The sequence below is a fragment of the Condylura cristata genome, unplaced genomic scaffold (genome assembly GCF_000260355.1).
Source record: "Condylura cristata isolate star-nosed mole 26May11 unplaced genomic scaffold, ConCri1.0 scaffold00001, whole genome shotgun sequence".
NCBI lineage: Eukaryota > Metazoa > Chordata > Mammalia > Eulipotyphla > Talpidae > Condylura > Condylura cristata.
Genome location: NW_004567102.1, coordinates 9,065,378 through 9,080,296, shown reverse-complemented (window position 1 = coordinate 9,080,296; position 14,919 = coordinate 9,065,378). Strand labels below are relative to the sequence as shown.

At 46.0% G+C, this 14,919-nt stretch overlaps 1 protein-coding gene across 1 annotated transcript in view; it reads left to right on the top strand.

Moving 5' to 3' along the window:
- TRERF1 (transcriptional regulating factor 1) overlaps positions 1-14,919 on the top strand; it is a 203,745-nt gene that overhangs the window by 137,896 nt on the left and 50,930 nt on the right. The window contains exon 4 of the mRNA XM_004673482.2: positions 445-553. The gene's annotated coding sequence lies outside the window, so the exon portion shown is untranslated. The remainder of the gene's footprint in view (positions 1-444; positions 554-14,919) is intronic.

The following is a 14,919-nucleotide window of genomic DNA, read 5'->3' as shown; positions in this document are numbered from 1 at the left end:
CTTTGCATGAGTATTTTTCAAGTTCATTTTCTAGTTCATTTTTATTACAGCTTCTAAAAAGTATGCATCTGCAGTAGATGGGAAATTCAAGATAAAGCCACTGGTCCTTCGTCACAAGTAGTTCGGGAAGCCGTCTACTATGCGGCTGCTGGGACTTGTAGACTATCAAATGAATTTTGGGAAATTACAACTTATATTGTGATGAAGCATGTATACCTCTCTCTCTCTTTCTCTCTGTGGGGGAGGAGGGGTCTGATTCAACTTCGCAAACCTCATTCCAGTCAGTGTGCCTGGCACATTGTCAACCACAGGAAATGTTTGTCTGGTGTATTCTGTCAACTCCCTGATGGCGCTTCAAGAACGGGTAAGGCCAGCCTCAAGAGCACTTGGGAGAGCCAAGAGCAAACCATGAAGGAGTGACCTTGCCTTCTCTTTTTCTGATAGAACCAGGTCTCCTCTGCCCACCTGCCCAGCAGCATGAGAACAGCATGACTGGCCAGCCACAGGAGAAGCCCTCAGAGCCCCAACTCACCCATCTGCTGCAGAGGTCAAGGTGAGCACGCCTTCCTCCTCCGGGAAGGTTTAGGAATTTTCATTTTAATTCATTCGTAGGCTTTTGTAATCCCTAGCCATGTCTAGAAGAATGGGGACTACATGGGTACGTTCTGAAAGTGCATGTCAGTCTTAAGGGCAAAGTGTGCGCGTTTTGGTTAATGGGGAGGCCGATGGTGGAGCAGAAAGGACGGTGAATTGAGTTGTGGGACACTGACGATCTTGTTGTTTCTCACCTCCCGAATGTGACACTTTGGGCAGATCTCTTAGGGAGTGGCCATCCAGGGAATCTAAGGCCAAGGAACTTCTGAATAGGGTGGGTCCCATGGAGTGGGACCACCAAGAGGTGGGGTCTCCTGTCGCACACAGGATGTTGGCCAGGCCACTTCTCCACCAGTGTAGAACAGTGCATTGTTAGAAAATTCCTCCTGATTTTGGTTCAACTCTTCCTCTCTCCAACCGGCCTCTCAGCCACTCTGCCATTTGGAATCAGAGAGGTTGTCAGCGATTGAGAATTTGAAGATGACTGTCCTGTCTCTGCTTTTTCTTTTTTCTGTAAATTCTCCCTTGAGACAAGGACCATTCACTTTGTCCTCTTGTCCCTTTCCATGTGCCAACCGTGCCAGTTGCTCCATCAACAAAAAATCAGTCACTCATTCCCTGTTCACTCTGCAGTACTTAGTACAAGCCTCCTAGTACAGTCCAGACTCTGGAGTGATACCAGTGGACAAGAAACACAGTCTGTCTTTTTTTTTTTTTTTAAGATTTATTTATTTGTGCATACAGAACTGGGGTACAGGCCAGAGGCTCAGGGGCGGTGAGAGGCTTCACCAGAGACAGAGTGGGGAGCAGAACAGGCAGATCGACGAAGTACACTGCTGAGGGGATCAGCGGGTGGGTCAGGAGAGGTCTGCCACGCCATGTGGTCTCCTCCAGGGCAGGCGGGGATCGAACTCAGGCTGAAGCATCTTTAGATTCTCAGTGCTGTGCTTTAACCCGCTGCGCCACCAGGGAGGGCCCACAGTCTGTCTTTTTAAAGACCGAGTAGGTTTGGTCTCTGGGAGAGAGTTTGAAATAAACATTGAACCATTTCGGTGAGCTCCTTTTTAAATATCTTATCTCTTTTTAACTTTTTCTTAAATGTTCCATGTGAATGTTTGAAAAAAAAATGTATTCTCTAGTTTTGAATATAGTTTTCTATATATGTTCACTGAAATAAGTCAGTGCATTGTGCCTTGCAAATCATTTATAATATGTCTTTTCAGCTTTTGTCTGATTCATCTATCAATTATTGAGAGAAGTGTGTTAAAATCTCCCACTGAATCTGTCAATTTCTAACTGGAATGCTCAAAGTTTTTGTTTTATATATTTTAAGCAATGCTATTTGGTGCATAGATATTTAGAATAAATGGATCTTATTGATGAGGTGCTTTATATGCTTTCCATTTTTCCTGCTTTTTCTTTTCAATTGTGATGTTTTTTTCCTTCATTCCATTTTTTTCATTTCCTTATTTAGAAGTCATACACTCTGTAAGTGACCCCAGCTGTTTTAACAGGCATACTTAACAAAGTCTAATATTAATCAGTGTCTTTACCTTTTTCCCAAACAATACAAGCACCATAGACTGGCTGAATTCCAGTCGTTACCTTTCCTAGTTGATATGCAGTTATAATACTGTGTGTTCATTCTATCCTGTTTTTCTCCCCTACAAGGTAGGGGACATTATTTTATGCAGTGTTTGTACAGATTTTCCACATCCTTACCAATATCTTTTCTCACCATTCTTTCATGAACCTGAGATTATTTTTCTTCAACCTAAAATAAATCCTAAGTTTAGCATTACCCTTTAGTGAGAGTTTATTGGTGGTAAACTCAAGAGTGTGTGTGTGTGTGTGTGTGTGTGTGTATTTTGTGGGCTTGGCAATGTCTTCTTTTGTTCATGGTTTTGAATGGTGGCCTTACTGGATGTATTCTCTCAGGTCATCAAAGCTATTTTTCCACTGACTCTGGCTTCAAATGCTGTTGTTGGGAAGTTAACTGTCAGTCTAAAACTGTTCCTTTATTACTGACCCAACATTTCTCTCCAGCTATAAAAGTACTGCTTTCTTTGGTGTCCTGAAGCTTCATTATCACGTCACTGGGTATAAATTTCTCTTTAATCTGCTTGGGTTTTGTTGGAATTTCTAGCACTAGAGATTCTGGAAAAGTCTTACCCTTCATTTCCTTGAATATTTCCTTCCCCCTTTCTAATATCCCCTTCTGGAACTCCAGCTAGTAAACCTCATTCTAGACTTTTGTAAACCTTCTCACTCTAGACTCTCTCTCTCAACCTCTGTATCATATTTTCCTTCTTTTTTTTTTTTTTTTTTTTGTCTCTGAGTACTGAAGGGGAATTCTGAATAATTTCTTCAAATCTGTCTTCCACTTAATTTACTCTGTGTCTCAAGTGCTGCTCTGTTGAACTTTTTCCATGAGTTCCTTTATTTATCATTTCAAGAAATTCTGGCCCATTACATTTCATATCCACTTGGTGATTTCCTTAGTCTCTTATTTCTTGCTCATATCTGCAAATTTCTTTTTTATTTACCACGCTAAAGTAACTCTTTAGAGATTACAGACTTTCATGTGTGGCCATTCCAGAATATGAAATCTCCGCAGGTCTGATTCTGCCATCTGTTTTTTCTTCTGATTAGTACTCATGCTGCCTTGTTTGCTGTTTTTAATGTCATTTTCTGTGAGGTGCTCACTCATTTTCCTTTGAACTTTGTCTTTGACAATCATTTGAGATCTAGCTTGATGCTGATTTTTCCAGAGACTATTAATTGGTCTATCAATTAACTTGTGCAGTTGTCTGGAGTGAAAGCCAACCAGAAACACTTCAAACTAATTTTCTACCTAAAGTTTTTCTGGCTACCCAAGTGGCATGAATGCAGACTGCAAACCTATGTGAGGTCCTGCTTTGGGTCACAAATGTTCATTCTACACAGCCCAAGGTCAAGTTGCCTGGCGGCCTCTTCTGTATTGTGTGTGTATTTCTGATTCACTGAAGGTGGAGATTTTTGGAGTACCAACTTTTTTTTTACATAGGAGCTAGAGTGTTATCCTGCACCCTGTGCAACTTTCATGGGGGCATTTAAAATCTCTAGGAACTAGCAGGAACACTCAGGGCAAAAGTCAATTTTTTGCTATTTTGGGTTGTTTTGGCCTTTGAGGAATACTTCCAGCTGTACCAGCCAGTTGTACCAACTCTGCAGTTTGTGTCTGTTTTTATATTTGAAATTGTATCCAGCATGTTAGTTGTTTCAGTTGGCATGGTCAAGTAGTATATCTGATCTGCCATATTACTAGAATGTGCGGCAGGGCTGGGATTACTATTCTTTTGTCACGGAAGTGTAAATCAGTGCTCAGAGAGGACATGGAAGTGGCCATAGTCACAGCACTAGCAGGTGACAGAGGCAAGGAATATGTCCCTCTCCCCTTGCCGTCTGTCTCCCGCCTTCCCTATCCCCAGCATAACTGCTGAACATTTTTCCAGGATTAAACTTTATGTTCACATAGGATATGAGTTCCTACCAGAATGCTTTAAATAGCTGGACAGTCTTTGTAAAATTTGTTTATGAATCTATTGTTTATCTTCTTTGAGAGAGGAAATGGCTTCTGCATATTTCGTGGCTTGTGTCTCCGGGCGGTCATCAGCAATTTCCCTGCTTCATTCCTACTTCACAAAGGCCCGGGGACCCAGAGCCAGGCCCTGCACTCCTCCCGCGCCAGCTTCCTCTCGTCCTCATGCTGCTCTCTCCTCACTTTCTTCCCTCTGGAGTCTCTTCTCTGCCCCCCTTTCTACCACCCTCCCTGCTTTGATCTTCCTGTCTGCTGGTGGTGTGCCTTCCATCACAGGGGACTCACGGCACACGAGCTCCAGTTTTTTCATCTGTAACATGGAGACGAGAGATGGAGCTGTTCAGGGTGAAAGTGGATGGTGTGTGGAGTGCTCAAAATAAAAGCCTGGTGTGGCCAGTACTCAGGGGGAGCAGTCAACATCGTTAGGATTGAAGGCAGCCCCTCCAGGGTCCACTCTCTTCCTCAGTGGTGCTTTTCAGTTGACAGAGCTGGTTTCTGAAATGTGCAAAAATCTAGGGTCCCTGTGAGAACTTCAGCCTCATTACTAGGTCCTTGAACCTGGAGTATTCTTGGAATTACCTGAGGAAAAACAGACACACTGGTGTGTGGTTGGTGTTTATAGAAACTATAAAACGTGGGTTCTGCAGTGAGATGCCCAGTGTCTCAACACCTCACGCCAGTCATGCCCTCTGTCATGGGCCTTGCCGGGACTAAATCCGTAGGCTGCCTCCCACTGGGGGTTCCCCCGTCTGGGGCCCCCCCAGGTCAGGGGGTGGGATGATCACCCTGATGGAAACTTGGGTGGGACGGAGTCTTCACTGTCCATTTTACTTCTGTTCCTATAGCTGATGTGACTCTATTTCACACACTCCCTTCTAGTAACTGGCTTTATATTGCTTTCAGATTTGTATAATTTCCTGATTTCATAGTTATCAGACATCAACTTTGTTTCAATACCTGCTGTTTGTAGTGCTTGGGACTTGGTACAGTGGACAAATGGTATAAAAAGGGCCATCACTTTGACCCTAAAGGCAAAAAAAAAAAAAAAAGCATCAAATCTAAAACAGCTACATAAAATCAAGTGTCACACCTTCAGAGTGGGTTCCAGGGAAGCCACACACTGCACACACTGTGCCCTGGGGTGGTCAGGGAGGGTTCCCTGGAGAAGCAGGGAGAAAGAATGGGGCTGACCAGAGTGGGGAGCCCAGAAATGGGGGATGTGAAATGAGGTGTAGAGAGACCCAGACTGGTGCTTCTACACTCACAGATGACTTCAGTGGCCCCTTATTGGGACGCACCCACCACCCCCAGCACACTGAAAGCTCCGAGCAGTCCTGCAACTCACGTTTGACTGTGTCTCAGCAGGAACTGACTTCCCAAGTGCGTTTGACTACTCCTGACTGATGAACGTGGTGATCTTAAATGGATTTGCATTTGCCTTCTGTCTCTCTGATAAATACTCCAGTTCACAGTGAACACAAAAATGTACTCAGAATCAACCATTTATCTTCTTTCTCCAAGTACTGCTCTCAGTGTCTAGAAGGGTGAGGGTTTCTCACAGACTGACACTGTGCCTAGCAAGGAGCTGCTTTGTTCTCCAAGATGATGCTGACCTTCTCCCAGATGAGGGACCGACCCACCCACCCCCACCCCTGCCTGCAAACCTCAAAGTCTATTAGCAGCCGCTCTCCAGATTATGATTCATGCTTCCTGTCCCTCCTTCATTCTAGTTACTGAGCGCTACGAGCCAAGATTGATGGCTTACACCGTCCAGCTGGCCTTGCTCATAGGATCCCAACTGATAGATTAAAAATATTGGTCGGTGACACCCCAGGTTGAGTTCTCATTGTTAGCTGAACCCTACACGGGGAAACCACAGGTTGTCCCAGATGCGATGTGGAAGTCAGCACACACCATGTCTGGAGCTCTCTGAGAAGTTTGGGGTGTTGGGATTCCTTTGTTTGCAGAGCCCCTTGAAAGCCAACAGAAATATATTCTAAATGGCCTATTTTTGTATTTGCTAACCTGTCTTTTAGGACAGTTTTAGGGGTGGATCATTGAAAACCAACATGCATTTATACTACAATTTCACCACTGAATAAACTGAGTCTTTCATAAAAGTGCTGCTCTGGAATTGACTGTCAGCTCCACCTCAGATTCTACTAGTCAGGCACATTATTCAATTTTTAAACATGAAATACCTAGAGCTACGGTCCGCTCTGATACCCACCTGCTCTCTCTCTTTCTCTTTCCGTTGCCCAAAAATGGCAAAGCTGAGAGGCACATCCAGGTGTGCCGATTCCTAGCACTCTTCACCCTGCTGCCCCACGCCCCAGAGGGTGGGGGTCAGGTCAGCCATGGACACCCCACTGCCTCTGTATCCGGGCTCAGGCTTGTCCGGTGTCTGAGGGACAGACAGGGCCCGTGGATGTTTACCCTGAAGAGCCCTCCAAGGTGGGAGCCCAGGGACCCCCTCACAGCCCCACAGTCCACAGCCTCATTCAGCGGAAGCTGAGTCTGAGGTGCAGGGAGGGGAAGTCATTTGCCCAACAAGGTCACAGGGCCGGTCTCCTTCTCTGTTTGGTCTGAGTTATCTTTATATTGGGTTTGCATTTCCTGAATACGCAGCATCTGGTGGGGGTGGGAGGTGCAGGGCAGGGGAAGTGGGCTTAAAAGAACCCCTTCTGAGAATGTTTAAATTTCCTGTGAGTGTCCCATGAAGAGGGAGATAATCTATGTGCAAATAATCAAGAAGAGGTGGGGGGAGCCTTGGTTTAGGTCCAGAAGCCCAAGAGTGAAGGGGAAAAGGACAAAATGAAAGCTTTTCAGAGAATTTTTTATCTATGGAATGGAAATAAATAGGAGTTTGCTTCTTTGCTTTCAGTGATGTCTTCTTGTCTTTTGGAGGCCGCCCAAGTCTTATGGAGGCTTTAGTTTCTTTGCCGGGGCAGTGGTTTTATGGGCACTGGGGGGCTCTGGCCTTGGTCGCGTGGTCTTAGACTCCGGCTCCCTGAGGTTTGCTCCTGCCGCACATGTCCTGGGGCCGTATCTCCCTGCCTGCAGGCTTCCGTGACTACAAGCCCTTGGTGGGTCTGCCTTGCCGAAGAACCCAGAGAAGGTCTTGTTTGCCCATCACACCTGGGGGCAGATGTGGGCCACCAGCGCCACCCTGGGCCTGCTTCCCTGGGATCAGCCTGCCAGGCAGTGCACCCTAAGTTCCTGAAAGGGGGGTGCTTTATATGTCCTCGAGTTGGATCAGCCTGTCAGTCTTTTACGTAGTCATATCTTTTGGCGGGACGTTTTCTCACCACCATGTGGGCATGTGATGCACTCACTCTCCACTAGGGTTCCCACACAAATGTCCCCTGGGGTTTTTGTTTAAGCAGACCCAAGGGCTGTAATTATGAAAAGTAAAGAAATGGCCAATATGGACAGAGTTACTGCCAATTTCCTGCAATCTGAGAGCTGGTAACCATTTCCTTGAAACAGAAAAGGAAGTAGGCTCTCTCCTTATCTGGTGGCACGGAGGGAATGAAATGACTTTGGGTAACTAAGATGCACCCCTTAAAGCTCTTTTCTTTCTTTTTTTTTTTTAAAGATTTATTTTATTTATTCATACAGAACTGGGGTACAGGCCAGAGATGCGGAGAGTGAGAGGAGCCACCAGAGACAGAGTGGGGAGCAGAACAGGCAGATGGATGAAGTACACTGCTGAGGGGAGCAGTGGGCAGTCAGGAGAGGTCTGCCTCGCCATGTGGATCTCCTCTGAGGCAGGCAGGGATTGAACTCATGCAAAAGTGGCTTAGGCTTCTTAGTGCTGTGCTTTAACCAGCTGCGCCACCAGGGAGGCCCCAAAGCTCTTTTCTTTTTTTATGATAACCACAGATATCAGCAAGTTCTCCATGCCTTCTAAATCATTCTTTTTTAATTACTATAATATATACACACACACACACACACACATCATTCTTAATAAATCATTCTTTTTTTCCCTTCGGGGGTCTTGAACTTCTTGACAGCTAGACCCTAAAAATCAAATCCCCTGACACACACACACCCCACACACATTATCAGTAACCATATTTGAACCTGACCTGATCTCTGGCCACACTCAGTCCTAAGGCACCTCCTGAATTTGCACTGACCCCCAGAGTCCCAGACCTCTCTCCAAGGGAAAACCCTCCTCCACAATGAGCATCTGCATTCTGCCATCTGAAGATGGTCAACAAGGCACTGAGCGCACGGGAGATGGGCTGTGGTGTGAGAGAAGTGGGGGTGCCCTGATGTAGCACTGTTCTTGGGGTGTCAGGAGAAGTCAGGGTATCAGCCCTGCACCAAAGGGCCTCGGACTGCTGAAGATTTCCAGCAGGTGGTTTTCTCTCTTCTTTGCTGTGTCCACTGCTCCGTGCACCGTTCTGTTACTGAAACCAAAGGAGGGTTGAAGGTTGCCCAAGAATGAAACAGCCAATCCAGTTAAATCATTGAGCTTGATCTAAACTGTACCCAAGTCAAAACAAAACTACATGATCCTCACCCCAGGTGGTGAGGCCTCACTGGATCTACACTGTCCCCTTACATTGAATGTTTCATCACCAAAATCAAGTGTGGTTATTTTTTTTTTTTTAAGATTATTCATGCGTACAGAGCTGGGATACAGGCCAGAAGTGCAGGGGGTGAGAGGCTTCACCAGAGGCAGAGTGGGGAGCAGAACAGGCAGATGTACTGAAACACACTGCTGAGGGGAGCAGCGGGTGAGGCAGGAGAGGTCTGCTGCCCACGTGGGTCACCTCCCTGCCTGGGGAATCAAACGCTTGCTGCAGTGGCTGCAGATACTTCCTAGTACTGAGCTTTAACCTGTTGCACCACCAGGGAGGGCCCCAGGTGTTGTTCTTTTACAGATGTTGAAATCAAAGTTAAAAAAAAAAAAGAAAAAGGTTAGACTTGCTTGCTTGTTACTCACTTTGCCAGTGGAAGGTTAAGATGTGAACTCCGGTCTTTTGAATCCAAAGCCAGTGCTCTTGGTACATCTGTGCTTCCCTTGAGAGAAGTTCTGATCAGTAAGGAAAGCTTTCTGGATAGCTGAAGCTGAACCCTTTAAACCTAGAAACAGGTTTATGTAGGTATGTGTAGGTACATCTGTCTACCCATATGTACACCTACTTCTTGGTCATTCTTCCAAGGCTCCAAATTCATGTCTACCTACTAGAAGACTGAAGTTGGCTAAGAACTGTCTATACTATGGTGGATAAACTAGCTGTCCTTGTTCCTTCACAAATGTTAAGTTGGAGGGATCTAGCCAGGGGAGAAATAGTTTCGTGCTAATCAGACTCCCAGCGGGAACAAGGGGGACTGCAGAAAATCAAAGAGAACCTCAACCTTTGGCATCAGAGACCTACACCTTTGTCACTAACGATGTGACCTTGGGCAGGTCATCCACTACGTGTTAATTTTCTCATCTTTCAAAGACAAACAATTTTGAGTCACGGATGTGTTATGGGACTAAATAAATAGTGTATGTGTGTGCTTTGCATGGCACTTTCCAGAATGTCGCTATTGGTCACACACACCCTCCCAAGAGTCCTGATGTCCTTGTCAGAGACTCCATTCTGGACCACAGCGACTGGTCATCTCTGAGCTCCAGAGATGCCGAGAAATCTCTCCTCCGTCACCAGGACAGGCTTTGCCAGGTCTGGAACTGATGTTTTCTCCACAGTGCTGCAGACAAGCTGGAGACATGGCTGTGGGCTTCTTACTTTTCTCTTCAGAAAAAAGAGAAAGGAAGAAAAGAAAAGGAAGAAAATGAAAAATTACCTTTTTTTCACTTGTGGCTTTTTTCCTTTCTCCCCTCCTTGTCTTGAGTAGAATTGCCACTTTACTATTTTTTTAATTACAAAAAAAATAATTCTCTTGTGATGGAACATAATACTTAGACATATGGAACTGACAGCTGATGGATATGTTGTCAATACACCTTCAACACAAATCATGTTCCAGGGGTCGGTGGGGAAGAGATTTGTGTGTAAATGTGTGTGTGTGCAAACGTGTGTGTGTGTGTGTGTACTCACATTTGGGTGGCTTCATGTGACTGCAGAGGGCCTGGTGACCCCCTCAAGAACAGCTCCTGTGGAAGGCTCACGCCAGAGATGGTCAGCCCTCCTAGGCAGGAGCAGAGGTCACCCCCTCTTCTACCGTGAATCAAAGCATCGTTAACGTGTTAGCTGTGTAAACACAGGCTCTCTGTCCTCTCCCCTTCCCTTTCTCCTCAGTGCCTGGTAGGCACCCTGTGTTATACTGACCCCTGAAGACAGCTGATGCACAGTCTGAGGGCAGCAGGTCACACAGTTGGGAACAGTGGGCATAATGAAGCCGCGCGGACTGAGCGCAAGGCCTTCCCTGTCTTGCTCTGCAGCTTTCTTCCTTATGTCCCCGCCTTCACAGACTACCCATTGTCAGGGGACTCAGGACCCTCTCCAAGCCCTCAAGACTCCTGTGCAGTTGCCTCAGTGACAGCTCCTGTTATTGGTTTCAAATGAAACTGAACTTCCCAAGTGCCTTCCCTGCCCCGTCGTTACAGGTGCAACCTGACTTCTGGGCATCATCTTGCTACTTCCCTTCAGCACCCCATGCCTGTTCCATTGTTAAGTCCTATCAGCTTCACCCCGAAGTTCCCTAACATCATCACCCTGGTCCATCTGGCCTGGTTCATCATCCTCCTGGAGTCCATCGTCCACCAGGGTCCACAAATTGAGGCCCATATGCCAAATCCTGCTTTGGCCTGATCACATACAGCCCGTGAGCTTTGTATGTGTCTGTGCATATGAATAGTTGATATGGAAACACTGACTTTGAACCCCAATTAAGCAAAATGTTACTCGTCAAAAAATAATTCCATTCTTCTCATGAACAGATCAGTATCAACAAAATTATACTCAGTTACTACTATATTGTGTGAACCCCAAACATTTGTAGAAATGTTTCTTCTCTTCTTTATGTAAGTGTCTGTCTACATCACGACCTTGATTTTGCCTCTTGACTGCGAAGTCTAGAGTATGTACCATCTGTGTACAGGAGGGGTTTGCTGACCCGTCGTCTACTCTGTACCCTTTCCAAAAGGCAAATCCAGGGCCTTCCTAGAGGCACAAGGGATTAAGTCTCAGCACTATGAAGGTACCGGCAGCCACTGCAGCACGAGTTCGATCCCCGGCCAGGGAGGTGACCCACATGGCACGGCAGACCCCACCCGCTGCTCCCCTCAGCAGTGTATTTCAGTCTGCCTGTTCTGCTCCCCACTTTGTCTCTGGTGAATCCTCTCAACCCCCCTTTTCCACACCTCAGCCTCCACCCAAGCTCTTGTGTACATAAATAAAAATAAGATCTTTACAAGAAAAGTCAAATCCCATCCGTCACACGTGGTTGAGCACATGCACACACACTGCTCAAAACATTTGCGTGATTCCCCATTGCTCTTAGTGTGAAGATAAAAACCCTTGCCCTCCAGAGTGGCCTGGCCCTAACCTCTCCGGTCGTCACCATGACTCTCATCCCACAGTCCAGCTCACCTGGACCTCTTTATCTCCTTATGTCTACCATGTTCTCCACCCACCACCGACCTTTGCCTGTACTGTCCTTGACTCTGTGGAACTTTCTCCCTATTTAAGTCCCAGTCATTTGGATCATTGCAGCACTGTTGCTTCCTCAGAGGATCCTTCCCTGACCTTCCTGCTGAGGTGACAGCCCTTTATTACAGCCGTCACCAGTCATAGAATTCGTATTGAGTCTGCACCCCACCCCCGCAGATTACAGGTCCCAGGAGCTGACTCTGTCGTAGACCCACTGTTCCTGATACATGGGGGGCACTTGACATTTCCTGGTAGCGAATGGCAGAGAACCAAGGCAGTCTTCATACTAGATGTTCAACGGAGGAGATGGGGATGGCGAATGGAGAAAGGGACTTCAGGCAGAGCGACAGCGTTTTAGAATCTGTAGCTGCACAGGGAAGTGCTCGGGGTGTGTGTGGTGACTGGTTGGGGGTGAGCGGGCAACAGCAGGTGAGGCCAGGCTGGGAGAGGCCTCATGTGGCAGGCAATGCTGCCTGGACACTTATGCGCTGGAGGTAAGGGGTGGAGGGCTGCAGGGGTGAGACCACCTCTTAAGAGGCTGCCCCACAGCTTGGGCAGTGGGAACAGAGAGGACAGCCTGGGAATGCTCTGAGAGGACACAGGGAAGTGGACGCTGGGAGTCCCAGCTTTGCAACTCGGGCTCCTCCTGTCTTTCAGATGAGTGAACAGAGGGCAGGGGTGGAAGGGTGAAACTTGTTGGGGGCCTGGAAATGGGGGCCTGTGAAGCAGGATTACGGTCACCTGTGGAAACAAGGCCTTGTAGGTTTAGTTCGTGTACTTTGATCTTTTCCCTCCTTTTGAAAGTACAGAGGGCCACCATGCCCCTAGCTATTGAGGGGTCCACCTCAACTGGGAACACCCAGGGGCTCAGACTGGGGATTTATACTCCAAACAGCTCCAGGGGACTGGGGGTTGGGGGGGGGCTAATAGGACACTGGAAAGAGACCTTTCCTCATCCTTTTCCTAAAACGTGACTCTAAATACCGGTGCTCTCAGAAATCACACCTGGAAGGAAGGTCTTTGAAAAAAAGGTCCAGTCACTTCTGAAAGTGTTTGTTAAAGCACCACCTGCACCACCAGGCACCCAGCTCTCTGGGCCCCACCCCCACCTGGCCCTCATTTCCCCTCCTCCCCCCTGAGTCTGTGACCTATAGATACACATATGGCCAAGATGAACCAAGGCTCAGGGCCACCAGGTGAAATTCAGCAGCATCATGCTTCCTTGTAGCATCATTTACAAGACAATGTCACACACAGGTGAACTGATCATCCATGATGGCTCCCCAACACCCCCCAGCCCCATGCAGAACCCTCTCCCACAAGGGAAGTCAGGGACTCAGCCAGCCCCAGGCTGGTTTCCCAAACCTGTTTATGCAAGTTGTATGTGTTATTGTAATTGCATAAATGAATTAGATGTGATGTGAGCCAATGACCCTTGAATATAAAAAAAAAGAAAGAGAAATGCTGTTTCTAGGAAAAATAGGCAGAATGCTTTGGAAAGAATTATTAAAAGCAAAGAATTACCAAGAGAAAAATACTGCCAAGTTAGGTGTGAACAAGACAATTTCTGCAGACTGGCGCTAGAGGGAGAGAGAATATAAGCTTGTCAGAGCTCTGAGTCTCCGCTTCTTTGCCGGTGTCCTCAGCTCTGGCTCCCCTTTACAAAGACGGAACCCAAAGATGGTTCGTTTATCTCTTATGTGGTAGTTTAGGCATAAAAGGCAAATGCAAAGCTCTGTTCAGTTCCGTGAGCAAAAGGGGGAAATTAAAAGCCTGGACCATACCTCAAAAGACTAGTAAGGTATTTATGTTTTACATTTAGATAAAACTGTAAGGCACAAATACTGCTTTCATGTGTGCATGCAGGTTTTTCCACTGTTTGATGTCCTCTGTTTACTTATTGAAAAGTAGTTCCCATGCTTCAAAAGTTTAGAAAAATATAAAAACCTATAAAATGAAAGGGCTCCTCCCACTTGTCTTTATCACTGTTGGTTCAGATTTCACCCACCCCCACAGACAATACTTACGCATTTCTTGGATACTTCCAGATTTTCTTTGTGTGTGTTATGATTATACTTTTATTTCTATTTTTCTTAGCATATTTTTATTTATTAGGTTTTCTAAGGGGGGAGTTTTTTTGTTTTTTTTTAATTATTTAATATTTTTAATATATTCACTATATCATCCTTCATTTTTGTACAATGTATGATTTCCCCATGAAAGTCCCACACCCATTCCCCCATGCACCATCACTGTGCTCTTCCCACCCCTGTCCTGGTCGTTCTCCTGCCTCTACCCCTACAGAATGCCCAAAAATAGATGTCTGGATCAAGAAGACGTGGTATATTTGCACAGTGGAATATTACTTTGCCGTCAAAAGTATAGACTCATGGCCTTCACAGCAACATGGATGGATCTGAAAGGGATTATGTTCAACAAAATAAGCCAGAAAGAAAAAGAAAAATATTGAATGGTCTCACTTACAGGAGGAATAGAGAGAGAAAAAGTAATTAGAGAAAAAAAAGTAAAAATCAACATCATCAGGCAACTATAGATCAGATTTTCTTTATGTATAAGCAGCTATGAGTACACATTCAACCCTCATTCTTTTCGGCTCTGTATCTGCGGATTCTCCCACTCTCTATAACGTATGTGTAACCTAGCAGTGTCCTTCTGTGCTTTCACGGTCATGGTGACTTGCATGGAGCAGTGAAAATTTTGGTTACCTCCCAGCTGAGGTTAATCAGAGTGACATTGCCTTCTTGTTTCAATTTTCATACCATAAATTTGTCATGGTGTATTTTTTGCCAGGTTTTTCATACTTTTGTCCATTTTCTTGTTGATTTTGCTGCCTAAAATGCTCCCACTTGTAGTGCTGAAAGGATGGCCAGTGTTCCCCAGTGTAAATGGGCTGTGATGTGCCTGCTGGAGAAAATACATGGCAGGTGAGCTTCATTCAGGCCTGGGTTACTGTGCTGCTGGCCAGGAATTCAACAGTGAGTCAGCAATAGCTGTTAAGTAAGTTGTCTTTAAACAAAAAACATATAAAACAAGGTTATATGTTGAGCAGTTGATGAAATGCTATGACCAGAGGTTCACAGGAATCTAACCTGTACTTCTGACTCA